The sequence below is a fragment of the Chionomys nivalis genome, chromosome 2 (genome assembly GCF_950005125.1).
Source record: "Chionomys nivalis chromosome 2, mChiNiv1.1, whole genome shotgun sequence".
Lineage (NCBI taxonomy): Eukaryota > Metazoa > Chordata > Mammalia > Rodentia > Cricetidae > Chionomys > Chionomys nivalis.
The window spans coordinates 37,229,925-37,246,009 of record NC_080087.1 but is presented as its reverse complement, the minus strand read 5'-3'; positions in this window follow the sequence as shown (position 1 = coordinate 37,246,009).

Here is a 16,085-nt window from a genome sequence, read left to right as displayed (position 1 = left end):
AAGAAGAGGTCATGAATTTGAGAGGGAGTGGGAGGACATAGGAGGAGTTAGAAGGGGAAGGAGGATGAAAATGGTGTAAATACCATACTCATGTGTAAGAGTCTCAGAAGAAATAATTCTTTTTAAAATGTGATCTCAAAACACTTAACATGGGCCCTTTATATAATACTTTTTGTTTTGTTTTTTGTTTGTTTTTATTCTTTTTTGGTTTTTCGAGACAGGGTTTTTCTGTGGTTTTGGAGCCTGTCCTGGAACTAGCTCTTGTAGACCAGGCTGGTCTCGAACTCACAGAGATCCGCCTGCCTCTGCCTCCCAAGTGCTAGGATTAAAGGCATGCACCACCACCTCCCGGTTTGTTTTTGTTTTTCAAGACAAGGTTTCTTTGTAGCTTTGGAACCAGTCCTAACGCTCGCACTGTAGACCAGGCTGGCCTCAAACTCACAGATATCAGCCTCCCTCTGCATCCTGAGTGCTGGGATTAAAGGTGTTCACCGTCACCACCCGGCCTATAATACTTTTAAAAATATGCCAAGAGAGGCTCAATATAGTTTACTAGTGGAGCACTTACTTACCTGTCATGTACAATACCCTGGGGTTCGATCCCAAGCATTGCCGAAATAACTAAATTACAAATATTGTTCCAATGTAGAAAGAATTTTTAAAAACTTGGAAAAGGGTAGGCTTTCATCTCACTTCCCACCACGGTTTTAAAAAGGAGAGATGGATTAGAAGATTATAGAAGGCAGTGCAGAATGTTACAAAGGGAAAAGCTGTATTTCTCTACTTCCTTTCCACCTTCTCCACATGCACAATTGCTTATTATACTTCCTAATTTAAAAAGGCATAAATCTGCATAAACTCATAGCTATCTTTAATTTTACACAAAAGGAGACATTTACATTTGTGAGAAAGAAATTTACATTGCTCTATCATTTTACTCACTTATAGTCTGTTTTAGGGGTCTTTCAATATTAATATGGTATTATATATGTATACAGGCAGTGTCTAATATGGAATATGTATTATATGTAATATTCTGTCATATCCATATGCCCCAATTTATTTAACTAGTCTCCTATCTTTGGAAACCGTGCTTACTATATTTCTTCCAAACAATTGCTCCAATTTATATTCGGCCTACAATGTTTTCACAGTCTCATCCATATTGAGCCTTACCCAAAGTTGCAATGTAAACTTAAAAGAAATAAAGCCCAATATAAACGTATAAATAAAGGAATTCAACCAGTAACTGAAAAGAACCTAATATGTACACTTAAAAATCACAGCAGATTCTATACTGTGTGAATTAATTTAATACAAGGATTCTCTGACATCAGCAACTATCAATGAAAAGAGAATGCAGGAGTGGAGGGGCCATGCCACTGGAGAGGCTGAGGCAGGAGAATCCCCATCAGTTCAGACCAGCTTGTGCTACATTGCAAGAACCTATCTAAAAGCAATAAATAAAGAAAAGAATTAGAGAAATAATGTTTACAATGAATCTAAAGTGAAGAACGGAGCTTAGAATAAGAAATTGTTTAGGCTGGGAAAAGGGAAGCCTTCAGAGTATGGGCTATTTTACTTGAGTTTGTAATTATAACAGCTACCATTTGTTGCTGTTTAGTATATCCTATGCATGAGGCTGATGGACTTCGGGTGCATTCTCTAATTTAATCTCCATAACAATCTAGGTAGATGTGTTTCCCGGGCGTTTTATGGAAGACCAAACCTGCACCTGCATGAGATAGATTGCTAGCACTGTAGTTCCCCCCACGGTCCTTCCATGGCTGAATCCATCAGTCTTTCTTGTAATATTCCTATAAAGCAAGCGTTCTTCTCAACATCTTTTCAGGTGATACAATTAAGGCACACAGGGCTTACATTGTTTGCTCAAGGTCACACGACGGGTGGGGGGGGGCAAGAACATGGACCTGGGGCATTCTACTCAGATCCCAAGTCAGGAGTGCATTGGTTGATTGGCCATGGCGAGTGCATTGGTTGATTTCTGACCCTAATGGGATGCAGAAAGAGGAAAGTGCTGCAGAAGCCCAACTGCTGTGAGAGATGGCCTGGAGAGGCAGGGACTCCGAAGCACTGGAGAATGGACCAGTGGGGGAGAGACTGGAATACAGTGGGAGGAAATGAGACCCATGGCAGAGGACGATGCTTAATTAGATGCTTCAGGCACAGCCCTCTTACCCTTCCTCTCTCCGAAGCATTTTCCTCTTTTTCAGCCAGAACTCCCAGCCAAGCCTTTATTCCTTTCCTTTTGATTATTTTAGGGGCCTGCTTCAGGATGCTTCTGCTAGGAATGTGATCACTCCTGTGTAATGTGGACTTGAGAAAGGATGATACGAGCACATTTTGAATTTCAAACAGTACTTTTCCGTCCCTCAGTGATGCACCAATCAAAGGAGACTAGGATAGTGGTTATCAAGCAGGGTGCAAGAAAAAAGACACCTACCCTCTACTTTTTTTCTCGCATAAATGAAGAGAGAAGTCCAGTTGACATTTTTCAGCCAGCCTGCAACTTCTTTCTCCAGCATTGCAACTACTAATTGTTCCCCTCTGTAATTTCCAGCCATTGACTCGTGCAATATTGTTCTGATATCCCCTTTTTCTTCTCTGATGTGCCTTTCCATTCCCCTGAAGCAGCATCTCTTCCTCTGATGCTCTTAGATGACCATGTGCCCCAGGCTTAACTCACCTTCCAAGTCTCCCTCTGTTTGCTCCCGGTTCAATCTCAGATGTTCTTAGAATCTTTCAGATGTCATTGTGCAAAAATAAGAGGACCACATTCTTTTCACTTACACATTTCCATCCCGGAGTACATCGTGAAGCTGCAAACATTCCTTTGCTTCTGGGCTGTGACTTGCTTCTGAGAAGGTCACATGAGTAAGACCTACCAATTCCCTCTTCTCTGAAGATTGGAAGCTCGATGCTGTCACTTCAGTTCTGCTCTGGGCTTTGCTCCTTGACTGGTTTCATGACTACCCAACCCTGGAACCATGACACTTACAGCTACTATGTGGGAAATTTTCACTTAGCCCAGTCTAGCCAATAAAAATGTGTCAGTGTTACCTAATCTCATTGCATACTGGATTATACTGAGTGTTGCGGGAGGTTCTTCCGCTCCTCCAGCCAATAGCCGCTGAGATACCAGCCCATTGGGGAGTGGTCTCTCTCCCTTTAAAACAGCGGCCACTTCCCTCCTTGCGCTCTCTTACTTCCTGCTCCGCTTCCGGCGACTAGACTCCCTTCCTGATTGCACAGAGGGCTGTTGTCTGGGACGGTGATCTGTAAGTTTTTTCCCCTTTAAATAAATAACCATTATATTAATCATAATTCCAAACTAGCGTGGGATTGTTTGTGACTTATGCCTTCACCTTCAACTGAGAGTCTTTAGAAAATACTATTACCTGCTCATCAACCCAGGCACGCTATTTGATTGCTATGGGGTATCCTATGCATGAGGCTGATGAACTTCGGGTGCATTCTCTAGTCTCCATAACATTTAGATAGGTAGATGTGTATTTCCTGGGCATTTTATAGGTATGGGACATTGGATTTATTTTGCTTCATTTGTGTTTGCAAGATAGGGCTTTTTTGTGTAGTCCAGGCTGGTTTTGACCAGGTGATTATAAGTATAGTCCATTGTGCCCAGGCTGACTTTGAATTTTTCAAGAACTTTTATATAGCGGGCATGGCAGACAATTCCAGTGTGTATCAAATGTGACAGCTGGGGGAACTACTATTCTTTACTGCAGTCATCCACAAACATTAGCTTTTAGAGAGAATTCTAGGTCCTTCATTAGACCTCGATCAGTTTGTTCTAGCTAGTATCCCTTTTCCTAAGCACCGAGGCAAAAGGAACTGTTCACTGGCTGGATCTTCCCTTTGTCTCTGAAAGACAGCCCACAGCGTCTATACTGACCTGTGTTCTCAGTTTTGGACTCAAGCACAGAAGAGCTCATAAGGCTTCGGATCATTTTTTGACTCAATATCAACACAGCCCAATCTGAATACTGCGGGGAGGGGGGTGCTCGTGCTTCTCTGTCTCTCGCAGGTGAATGTCACCCTTAATTACACAAACTCCTGAGCCAGCTTACTCCTTCAGACTCCTCAGGACCTCACAGCCATGTTGTTACCAAAATGATGGCATTAAACTCCATGCTGTCAGCTTCCTCTGCTTTGAAAACTACAGTGTTTAAATATGTAGTATTCTCCAGCATATTATTTCTAATAACCCAACATCTCCCATGCCAAGATCTGTTTTCTCAAACCTATTATTGGTGCTTGTGAGCTGTCAAAGATGCAAATATGATATAGTCACTACTTGTCTTTCAGTTCTTGGATGGCAGCATTTTGCCTTTAGGGTAAAATTGAAACTGTTTGGCCCTTCATGAGTTTTGCTTGCAGACCCATCTCCTACCAGAGCTTTCTTTCCTTGTGAGTCTCCTGGGACCTGGATTTCAAAGGATGAACCCCCTTAAGCTAAATTTTTTTGTTATTGTTTTGTTGGGTTTTGTTTTCTCAAGATAGGGTTTCTACTTATATTGGAGCCTGTCTTGGAATTCAATTTGTAGACCAGGCTGTCCTTGAACTCACAGAGATCTACCAGCCTCTGCTTCCCTAGTGCTGAGATTAAAGGCGTGTGCCACCAACCCTTGAGCTAAAATTTAACAAGCCTAGAAGGATCTTGTTATCTCACAAGTTTGAGGAACACAGCCCTCTGACACACCCATGTCACTTTAGAAAGCCTTCCAGAGTTCCAGATACCTACACTGTTGTGAACTGACAGCAGTGATAGCCTGTGCCTGTCTGTCAGTCTCGCTGCTCACTTCTTCAGTCTTCCTGAGCAAGGATTAAGCTCCTTGGGTACCTTAGCGTTTGTGCTCTTCTTTTCTATTCATGAACAGAAAAAGATGAAGCCTTGTAGTCATCCCTCTTCTGGATCTACTAATGTCTATCTTCCTTCCTTCCTTCCTTCCTTCCTTCCTTCCTTCCTTCCTTCCTTCCTTTATCTTTCTTTCTTTCTTTCTTTCTTCCTTCCTTCTTTCCTTTCTTTCTTTCTTTCTTTCTTTCTTTCTTTCTTTCTTTCTTTCTTTCTTATTTTCCTTTCCCTCTGGAATTTGAATTCCTTGCTAGGAACCACACAGATTTTTTTCTTTTGTTTTTATTTCATTTTACTTTGAGAAAGAGTCTCTAATAGACTAGGTTGACCTCAAACTCTCCACATCGTCTAGGCTGTCCTTGAACTCCTGATCAAGGAGTTGTCCTTACCTACCAGGTGCTGGAATTGTAGATGTGTGTTCGCATATCCAGATTTCCTTTCCTATTGATCCCCATATCCCAGCACAGTGATTATTAGAATAAAGGTTTGCTGACTGAATTACTAGAAAGCAAAAATGGATTAGTCAATTATTAAGTAACTAAAAGAAAACAGTCAATTAGCTTGTCAAAAGCATAGGCAGAATAAATAATGCAGACAACTACAGGAGTTTGAATTTGAGGCTTGAGGTTTTATACCCATTATCTAAAATGCAAGTATATATACAGAAAGCATGAGCACATAATCAGTTATAGTTTTAATACAAACAATAGACACTAGTGTATGCTGATGGAGGCAGAAAAGGAATTTACTAAGACATTGTTGGTTAGTCCCCAAAATTACTAGGAACACAAAAATACCAGGTTTTGAAAACAGATAGGGCAGACGTGAAATGGATGCCAGCCCAAACTACTATACCCAGCAAATTTTTCAATCACCATAGTTGAGCAAAACAAGATATTCTATGACAGAACCAGATTTAACTAAAACCTAGCCACAAATCCAGTCCTACACAAAGTACTAGAAGGACAACTCCAACCCAAGGAAGTGAGCTACAGCCACAAAAACATAGACAATAGATGATCTCACAGCAGCAAATCCCAAGGAAAGGGAAACACACACACACACACAATAACATCACCAACAATGAAAATTAAAATAACAGGAACTAACAATCACTGCTCATTAATATCTCTTAATATAAATGGACTCAACTCACCTATAAAAAAGACACAGGCTAACAGATTGGATACAAAACCAGAATCCATCCTTCTGCTGCATACAAGAAACACACCTCAACCTCAAAGACAAATATTCCCTCAGAGTAAAAGGTTGGGAAAAATTTTCCAATCAAATGGACCTAAGAAACAAGCTGGTGTAGCTATCATAATCTAACAAAATAGACTTCAAACAAAAATCAATCAAAAGAGACAAAGAAGGACATTTCATATTCGTCACAGGAAAAATTCATCAAAAGAAAATCTCAATACTGAATGTCTATGCCCCATACAAGGGCACCCTCATATGTAAAAGAAACACTAATAAAGCTTAAATCACACATTAAACCCCACACACTAGTAGTGGGAGACTTCAACACCCCACTCTCACTACTGGACAGGCCTGTCAGACAGAAAATAACAGAGAAGTAAGGGAACTAACAGATGTTGTGAGTCAAATGGCTTAACAGATATCTATAGAACATTCCATCCAAACATAAAAGAATATACCTTCTTCTCAGTACCTCATAGAACTTTCTCAAAAATTGACTACATACTAGATAACAAAACAAACCTCAACAGATACAAAACAATTGGAAATAACCCCATGTAACTTATTGGATCACCATGAATTAAAATTAGAATTCAACAGCAACACTAATTTTAGAAAGCTCACAAGCACATGTAAATTAAACAATGCTCACCTGAACCATCAATGGGTCAAGGAAGAAATTGCAGACTTCCTAAAATTCAATGAAAATGACCACACAACATATCCAAATTTATGGGACACAATGAAAGCAGTGTTAAGTGGAAAGATCATAGCACTAAATGCCTACATAAAGAAACTGGAAAAATCCCACATTAGTCAGTTTAAAAAAGAGTACTTGAAAACTATAAAACAAAAAGAAGCAAACTCATCCGAAAAACTAGACAATGGAAAATAATCAAATTGACAGCTGAAATCAACAAAGTAGAAACAACAACAACAAAAAAACAAAGAATCAATAAGACAAAGAAGTGGTTCTTCAAGAAAATTAACAAAATAGACAGACCTATATCCAAACAACCCAAAAGGTAGAGAGAACATCCAAATTAACAAAATCAGAAATGAAAAAGGGGGACATACAACAGACATGGAGGAAATCCAGAGAATCATTAAGTCATATTTTGAAAACCTATACTCTACAAAATGGGAAAACTTAAAGGAAATGGACAATTTTCTGGATAAATATCACTTATCAAAATTAAATCAAGACCAGATAAGAAAATTAAATGGAGCTATAATTGCTAATGAAATAGAAACAGTCATCAAAAGTCACCCAACAAGAAAAAAAAATAAAAACAAAAACCCAGGACCAGATGGTTTCAGTACAGAATTCTATAAGATCTTCAAAGAAGATCTAATACCAATACTCCTCAAATTGTTCTACACAATAGAAACAGAAGGAACATTGCCAAACTCTTTTTATGAAGCTACAATTCATAATTGTATAAATTATACAATTTGGATATACATAATTGATATCCAAACCACTTAAAGACATTATTAAGAAATAGAATTACAGACCAATCTCACTCATTAATGAAAAAATACTTGATACAATACTGGCAACCTGAATCCAAGAACACATCAGAAAAATCATCCATCATGATCAAGTCAGCTTCATCCCAGAGATGCAGGGATGATTCAACATATGAAAATCTGTCAACGTAATACACCATATAAAAAAAACTGAAAAAAATACATGATTTTTTTTCATTAGATGCTGAAAAACCTTTGACAAAATACAACATCCCTTCATGATAAAGGTCTTGGAGAGAGCAGGAAGACAAGGAACATGCCTAAACATAATAAAGGCAATATACAGCAAGCCAACAGCCAACATTAAACTAAATGGAGATAAACTCTAAGCAATTCCACTGAAATCAGGAACAAGACAAGGTTACCCACTCTCTCCATATCTATTAAATGTAGTACTTGAGGTTCTAGCTAGAGGAATTGCCATCAAGGAATAAGACAACAAATGGAGATCAAGGGGATATAAATCAGAAAAGAAGTCAAACTCTCACTATTTGCTGATGATATGATAGTTTACATAGTGATCCCAAAAATTCTACTAAGGAATTTCTACAACTGATAAACACCTTCCATAATGTAGCAGGGTATAAGATTAACTAAAAGAAAATCTGTAGCCTTTCTTTACACAGATGATAAATGGGCTGAGAAAAAAAATCAAAGAAATATTGTCCTTCACAATAGCCACAATAAATAACATAAAATATCTCGGAGTAACTCTAACCAAACAAGTGGAAGACTTTTATGACAAGAACTTTAAATCTTTGAAAAAAGAAATTGAAGAAGACACCAGAAAATAAAAAAGATCTTCCATGCTCTTGGGTAGGCAGAATTAACACAGTAAAAATGGCAATCTTACCAAAAGCAATCTATGGATTCAATGCAATGCCCATAAAAATCCCAGCAAAATTCTTCACAGACCTAGAAAGAACAATACTCAATTTCACATGGAAAAGCAAAAAACCCAGAATAGCCAAAACAATCCTGCATAATAAAGGAACCTCTGGAGGCAACACAATCCCTGATATCAAACTCTGCTACAGAGCTACAGTACTGAAAACAGCCTGGTATTGGCGTAAAAACAGACAGGAGGACCAATGGAACTGAACTGAAGACCCAGATATTAATCCACACACCTATTAACACCTGATTTTTGACAAAGAAGCACAAACTATAAAATCGAATAAAGAAAGCATATTCAACAAATGGTGCTGGCATAACTGGATATCAAAATGTAGAAGAATGAAAATAGATCCATAACTATCATCATGCACAAAACTCAAGTCCAAATGGATGAAAGACCTCAACATAAAGCCAGCCACACTGAACCTCATAGAAGAGAAAGTGTGAAGTACACTTGAATGCCTTGGCATAAGAGACCACTTCCAGTAGCACAGACACTGAGAGAAACCATTGATAAATGGAACCTCCTGAAACTGAGAAGCTTCTGTAAAGCAAAGGACATGATCAATATTACAAAACAGCAGCCTACAGAATGGGAAAAGATCTTCAACATACATCCCTGCGGATGGACACTTCAAAGAAATCCCACACTAGCTCAGAATTGAAAAATGGATGGTTATTTATTTAGGGTTAGACCCACAAATCAGAATCCTCTGTTTGAACAGAGATCAGAAAACAAATTCCACAACCAGAACAGAGAAGCTGGAAAAGAGGCCAGATGCATGTTCTACATCGGCATATATAGTATAAGAGGCCACTCCCCAGTGGGCGGGTAACCACTAGCTGTAAGACTTCCTACAGCACATCCTCACATTGGAGAAAGGGCTGATCTCCAAAATATACAAAAAATTTGAGAAATTCATCATCAAAAGAACAAATAATCCAATAAAAAATGAAGTACAGCCAGGCAGTGGTGGCGCACGCCTTTAATCCCAGCACTCGGAAGGGAGAGGCAGGCAGATCTCTGTGAGTTTGAGACCAGCCTGGTCTACAAGAGCTAGTTCCAGGACAGGCTCCAAAACCACAGAGAAACTCTGTCTCGAAAAACAAAAAAAACAAAAACAAAAACAAAAAAAAAAAAAAAAGAAGTACAGACATAAACATAGAACTCTCAACAGAGGAATCTAAAATTGCTGAAAGATACTTAAGGAAATGCTCAACATCCTTAGTCATCAGAGAAATGCAAATCAAAACTACTGAGATTTGAGATTCCATCATATACCTGTAAGAATGGCCAAAATCAAAAACACTGATGACAACTTATGCCGAAGAGGAGGTGGGGTAAAGGGAACACTCCTGCACTGCTGGTGGGAGTGCAAACTGGTACAGCCCCTTTGAATATCAGTGTGGTAATTTCTCAGAAGATTAGGAAACAACCTACCTCAAGACCCTACAATGTCACTTTTGGGCATATACTGAAAGGATGCTCAATCATACCACAAGGACATGTGCTCAACTATGCTCATCGCAGCATTTTTGTCATAACCAGAACCTAGATGTTCCTCTACTATCTAATGGATAAGGAAAATGTGGTACATTTATACAATGAAATAATACACAGCAGAAAAAAATGACATCTTGAAATTTGCAGGCAAATGGATGGATCTAGAAAACATCATATTGAGTGAGGTAGCCCAGACACAGAAAAGCAAAGAAAAACCAGCTTATAATTCATAATCCCAGAGAACCTAGACAATAGAAAAGACCCTAATAAAAACATAAATGAATCTAATCTACAAGGGAAATAAAAAAAGATAAGATCTCCTGAGTGAACTGCAGCATGGGGACCATTGGGGAGGGTAGAAAGAGATTAAAGGGAGGGGAGAGGAAAGAAGGGGGTAAAAGATAAATATATAGCTCAATAAAAACAATTTTTTAAAAGGGGGGGCTATTTCCTCTGAAAGAGAAAAAAGAAACTGGCAGAAACACAGTTAGAATCACCACCTTGTCTAAATAAAGGAGGCTCTAGCTCAGTGGTTCTCAACCTTCCTACTGCTATGTCCCTTTAATACATTTTTTTATGTTGTGGAGACTCCAATCATAAAATTATTTCGATGCAGCTTCATAAGTGTAATTTTTCTACTGTTATGATTTTATCATGTATCTGGTACGCAGGATATCTGATATGTGATACCCCCAAAGGCAGCATCTACTTATTCATTGCTATGAAAGACAATTGCCTCAATACCTTTATTTGTTGTAGGATATCATTACATTGTACGAAGGTGTATTGCTGTGATTGGTGTAATAAAGAGTTGAATGGCCAATATCCAGGCAGGAAGACATTAGAAGAGCCTTCTAGAGATAGAGAACTCTGGGAAGAAGAAAGGTGATTTACCAGCCAGACAAGGAGAGGAGACAGGAGTTACAAGATAGAAGAGAGTTAATGCTACAGGGCAGATCATAGATTTAAGAATATGGGTTAAGTTACAGGAGCTAGTTGAGACAAGCCTAAGTTAAAAGCTAAGCTTTCATAATTAATAATAAGTCTCCAGGTCATTATTTGGGAGCTGACTGGCAAGAGAGAAAAAGACTGGCTACATATGTCTCCCACTGTGGGACAAAGTATTTTCACATAGGACCTGAGAAATTTGAAAAGATGCTCTAAACATGCAAGCATGGAGCCAGCTGCTGCTTTCTAGTCCCACAGCCTCTCACATGAGCTGTGGCATACAGAGACATGGCTCATGGCCACTACCTGTAGACTTGAGACAGCAATCCTATGTGTAACCCACCCCAGCGGGCCAGTTAGTCTAGGGGTTGTAACCCGCCTGGCAGGTCAGTTATTCCAGGGTCCTGGAGAGGCACTATCTGAAAAGACATGGGCAAGAGAGAAGAAGGAAGCCAAGCAGAGTTCTTGTCAAAGCCTCCGTTTATTAGCGTCATGGTTGTGGCTTATATAGCCCCTGGATGAGGAATTTGGGTTGGGGTGGGGGCAGGGGCATGACCAGGGCAGGAAGGGATCTTGCCGGGGTAGCAATGGTCACCAGTCGGTCAAGAGTCAGTCACGAGGTCACGAGTCAGCCAGGAGTCAGCACACCTAATGTTCTCTATGCAAGCAGAATCATTCCTTTTGTGATTCCAACCACAAACAGTTCTCTAGATAGTTGGAATATAGGGCAGGTTCCGCTAACAGATAACTCTCAAGATAGTTGGGTGTGGGGTGGGCTCTGCCAACAAACAGTTCTCAATACAGTTGGGATATGAGGCTCTCTGCAAACATCCCCAGGACAATGGTCCCCGCCATACTTTTTGGGAAAATGGCTCCTGACACCTATGTGTAGAGCCACATGGCAGATTTAAAGTTTGACTCACATGGCCAAAAAATGCTGCAGGTGCTTCATAAAACCAGGGCCAGACACAGAAACCCTATAAAAAGTTTGAAAATGTGCTTACATGCTAAAGAAAGAAAAAAAGTGAGTATAGACAGTCACTAAAAATAGCCTAAAAATAATAAAGCAAAGTCTTTAAAGAGAGAGTAATTTAGTACAAAGAAAACAAGCCATGTAAAGATGGGAAATATATAGGGTGTCTGGACCTGTATGGTGCTGAGGGATACTGGATTATGGAAACTGCTAAATTAAACCAGCTTATATATTTTAAGACTGTCATAACTTCAAAATAGAAGACAAAAAATACGTTGCATTAAGAGAGAGGTTATGCCTTTCTTTCCACAAGAAACAAAAGTTATAGTTCCCCTCAAAGTTAATAGTGATCAGATTGGATTGGGGAAGACCTCCTGAGGATAGTGGCTGCAGACATGAGGGGGAAAGTCAAGAAAGACTACAGGAGAGGTGACATATATGCTGATCCCTCTACTATGGGAACAGCTCTGAGACTGGATGATACATGACTTATTATTACATGCCATTGTTTCATATAACATGAATGGAGACTTATATTACAGTTTGGTTATATGTCAACATCCAAAATTGTGAGCCTGTTTCCACCTTGTCAAAGAGTTTGGGGTTGCTCAAAGTTGTTGACAATTATGGCTACACACCCTGACATAGGGTATGGTTACTTAGTATTTTGGACAGTAAGATAATCCATAGAAGTGGATCCTCTCCACCCTGACCAAAGGTCAGAGAATTCAAGCCTACTTCTGCTCCTTCTTTTGAATTAGGAGGTTTTACCTAGGGAGTGACTGCCTTCAGGATACTTGGTCTAGGGTGGGTTCACTGCCTAAACAACAGAATGCTTTTCTCATGAATTAATGGCTTGATGTCTCAAAGTATTGAAGCAAGTAACTGTTCTAGTTGTCCTTTGTATCATGTTAAAGCAGTCTTTTTTTTTCTGCCCCTTGTTGTATTGGGCTGTAAAAGTGTATGGAAAATTAAATGTGGGTGAATTTTAGTATTCACTGGAACTCCCTCCCAGTACTATCTTATGTTTCTGTTTTATTATTTTTACTCATGTCTTTAATCTCTTTACTTATTTTTCTAATCCCTATGTTCCTACCCTGGTAAGTAGTATCATTACCAAAGCTTGTCTCCAACAGTTAAATAGTCCACATAGAATTATAAAGTTGACAGATGTCTTTTACCTGCTCAAACACAGAACAAAAAAAATCATTTTTAGCTGACTTGTATGTACTAAAATTCCATACTTGTGTTAATGCAAATATTTGTTACCTTTAAAAGTTTGTGTGTTTTCAGGGAAAAGGGACCAAATAAATACCAACAAAGACAAGAAGATTCAGCCTCTCAGAAAGCCTCTGCTGTAGTTCACTCAAAATTCTACATCTAGAATAACTTCAAAGCTGCTGCCTGAGATGGTCCAACCTCACAGACTATCCAGTCAAGACTTCAGATAATCTTTGCACTTTCCTATCACAGAGAGACTAACAAAAATTAATATGTAGCTAACTCTCCCAGGACTTCACCATTATCCAAACTTTCTCCAGGGTCCACTAAAGATGGCAGAGCCCCAAACAACAAGAAGCAGACAAGATAACATGATACCCACATTTCCAAGAGGTGAGGTGGGTATCTTTTGTCATTTGGTGGGTTATGGATGTTTGGCATTGTTTAGGGGGTTTGTTTTCAAGCTGTTATTGGCCATGGTCAGGAAAAAAAGCTGAACAAAGGAGATTAGATTCAAGGATCTCTTTCTGAAGTGAAAAGAAGGATATAATATAGAATATTGATATAAATTTAAGGCTATTTTACATAAATTTAAGACTATTTTGTTTTAGTGTATATATGGTTCTACTCTTGTTAAAGGTATTGTACCTGTACAGATCATTTAAAAATGTAAAGTTTCAGTCCTTGAAAACTATTCAGAGTAATAAAAAAAGACAGGTAGTCTTTTAGTAAGTAGTCATCTATAACAATCAAACTTACAGTCATATTATGTATGTTTTTAAGGTAAAACAGAGAAATATTTTAAATAGATGGTCTTCAAATACTTCAAACACCTACAGAGTGTGGCATTAAAATATTTTAATAATATAAGGCTTTTCACGACAGTGAGACATGTCTGTTCCTGGCAGCACCAATTTATTACAAAAAAAGAATGATGGGCATTGAAGAACTTCCATATGGAGTTTGCTTTCAATGTGGAAAAACTAGCCGTTTGGGCAAGAAGCTGCCTTAACTGCTGACAGTATACTATCAGGATAAACAGGACATAAAGGGACGATGTGGGATTCCTCCCTATATGCTGTAAATATGTTTTATTACCATTGATTAATAAGGAATCTATGGCAGGACAGAATAAAGCCAGGAAGGAAATCTGGACAGAAATATAGAGAGAAAGTAGGCAGAGTCAAAGAAACATCATGTAGTTGCCAAAGTAGACAGATGCTAGAACTTTACCAGGTAAGCCACATCCTTGTGGCATTACACAGAATAATAGAAATGGGTTAATTTAAGAAGAGTTAGTTAAAAATAAACATAAACTAATAGGCCAAGCAATGTTTAAATTAATATAGCTTCTGTGTGATTCAGGTCTGGGTGGCCAGGAAATAAATGAGCAGTCTCCACCTACAAAGGAATACAGCTGCCAAACTTTACCAGGACAGGGTGGGACAATCAGTCCTCCAAAATTCCTGCTTCACAGAAATGTCTGTCAGATATTCTCAACCTGTAGACTGAACTTGGATGCCCTAATATTGCAAAGGAATTTTGAGTGACTGTCCAAGCAACCAGCTGTTTCTGCCATATTTTTATAGCTTTTGAAGCTGTTTGCTCTGCAGTCCCTGTTTACTCAGGCAACAATATATCCTTCTTGGGTCTCTTATGTAGTTGAAGATAAGATAGTTAAAGTCACAGTTTTCCTTGTTACAAAATTCAGAAAAGAAGCTTACATAAGAGATGTAAAATTTATAAGGTTGAGTGACATAAAAGTTTAAACATTTTATCTAAGAAGATGTTTTAACATCTAAAAAGGTATTTTTAGGATCGTAATACAAGTTACAATAGAAAATGGTTTAGGTATAAAACTTTGAACTCACTAAGATAGGATAGATAATACAGTTCTTTATCCAAATTTACCAAATACAAATGAACTAAACATTGTGAATGTAATTCTTACCTGATAATTGTTCTTATTGTATGGTTTTACTATGTTAGAGTTAAAACCTTTCTTTTTTTACTTAAAAGGGGGAAATGTTGTGGGATATCTGTACACTGTGTGAAGGTATATTGCTATGATTAGTATAATAGAGATGAACGGTCAGTAGCTAGGAAGGAAGAGGTAGGTAGAACTTCTAGAGACAGAGGGGACTCTGGGAAGAAGAAAGGTTGGCTACCAACCAGACAAGAAGAGGAGACAGGATGTCCAAGATGGAAGAGAGAAAATGTCACATGGCAGAATATAAGTTAAAGAATATGGGTTAATTTAATTTATAATAGTTGAGAAAAGCTAAAGGCCAAGCTTTCATAATTAATAATAAGTCTCTGGATTATTATTTGGGAGCTGACTTGCAGGAGAGAAAAAGACTCACTATCTCTCTCACTATTTCTCACCTATCTCTCTACTTTCCATGTTGATGACTATGTTTTTATTTTTATATTATCAACGTTCACTGTAGTGATTTGTCCTGTTATCTTGTATTCCACAGAGAAATAGATGACTCAGTGCCCGTGATTCTACAACCACTTATCCAACTTTCATTTTTGGTGTTGGCATTCTCCTGTGGACTGGGGACTTAACTGAAGACCTTGAATATGCCAGACGAGATCTCTACCACTGTCTTTTTCTTTATTTTTTCATTTTAAGTGGCTTCTTAATCCATTGAATGCTGACAGCAAATTTTCTTTTCTCTGCAAGAACTCTGTGTTTTATTTCCACGGGTCTTTCTTATTTGAGTATGTTCTTTCCTCATGACTGAAAAAAAAATCCTTGGTTCTACTTTTTAAGTTAAGAATTCTTTTCATGCTGGACGATGGTGGCGCAAGCCTTTAATCCCAGCACTTGGGAGGCAGAGGCAGGCGGATCTCTGTGATTTCGAGACCAGCCTGGTCTACAGAGCTAGTTCCAGGACAGGCTT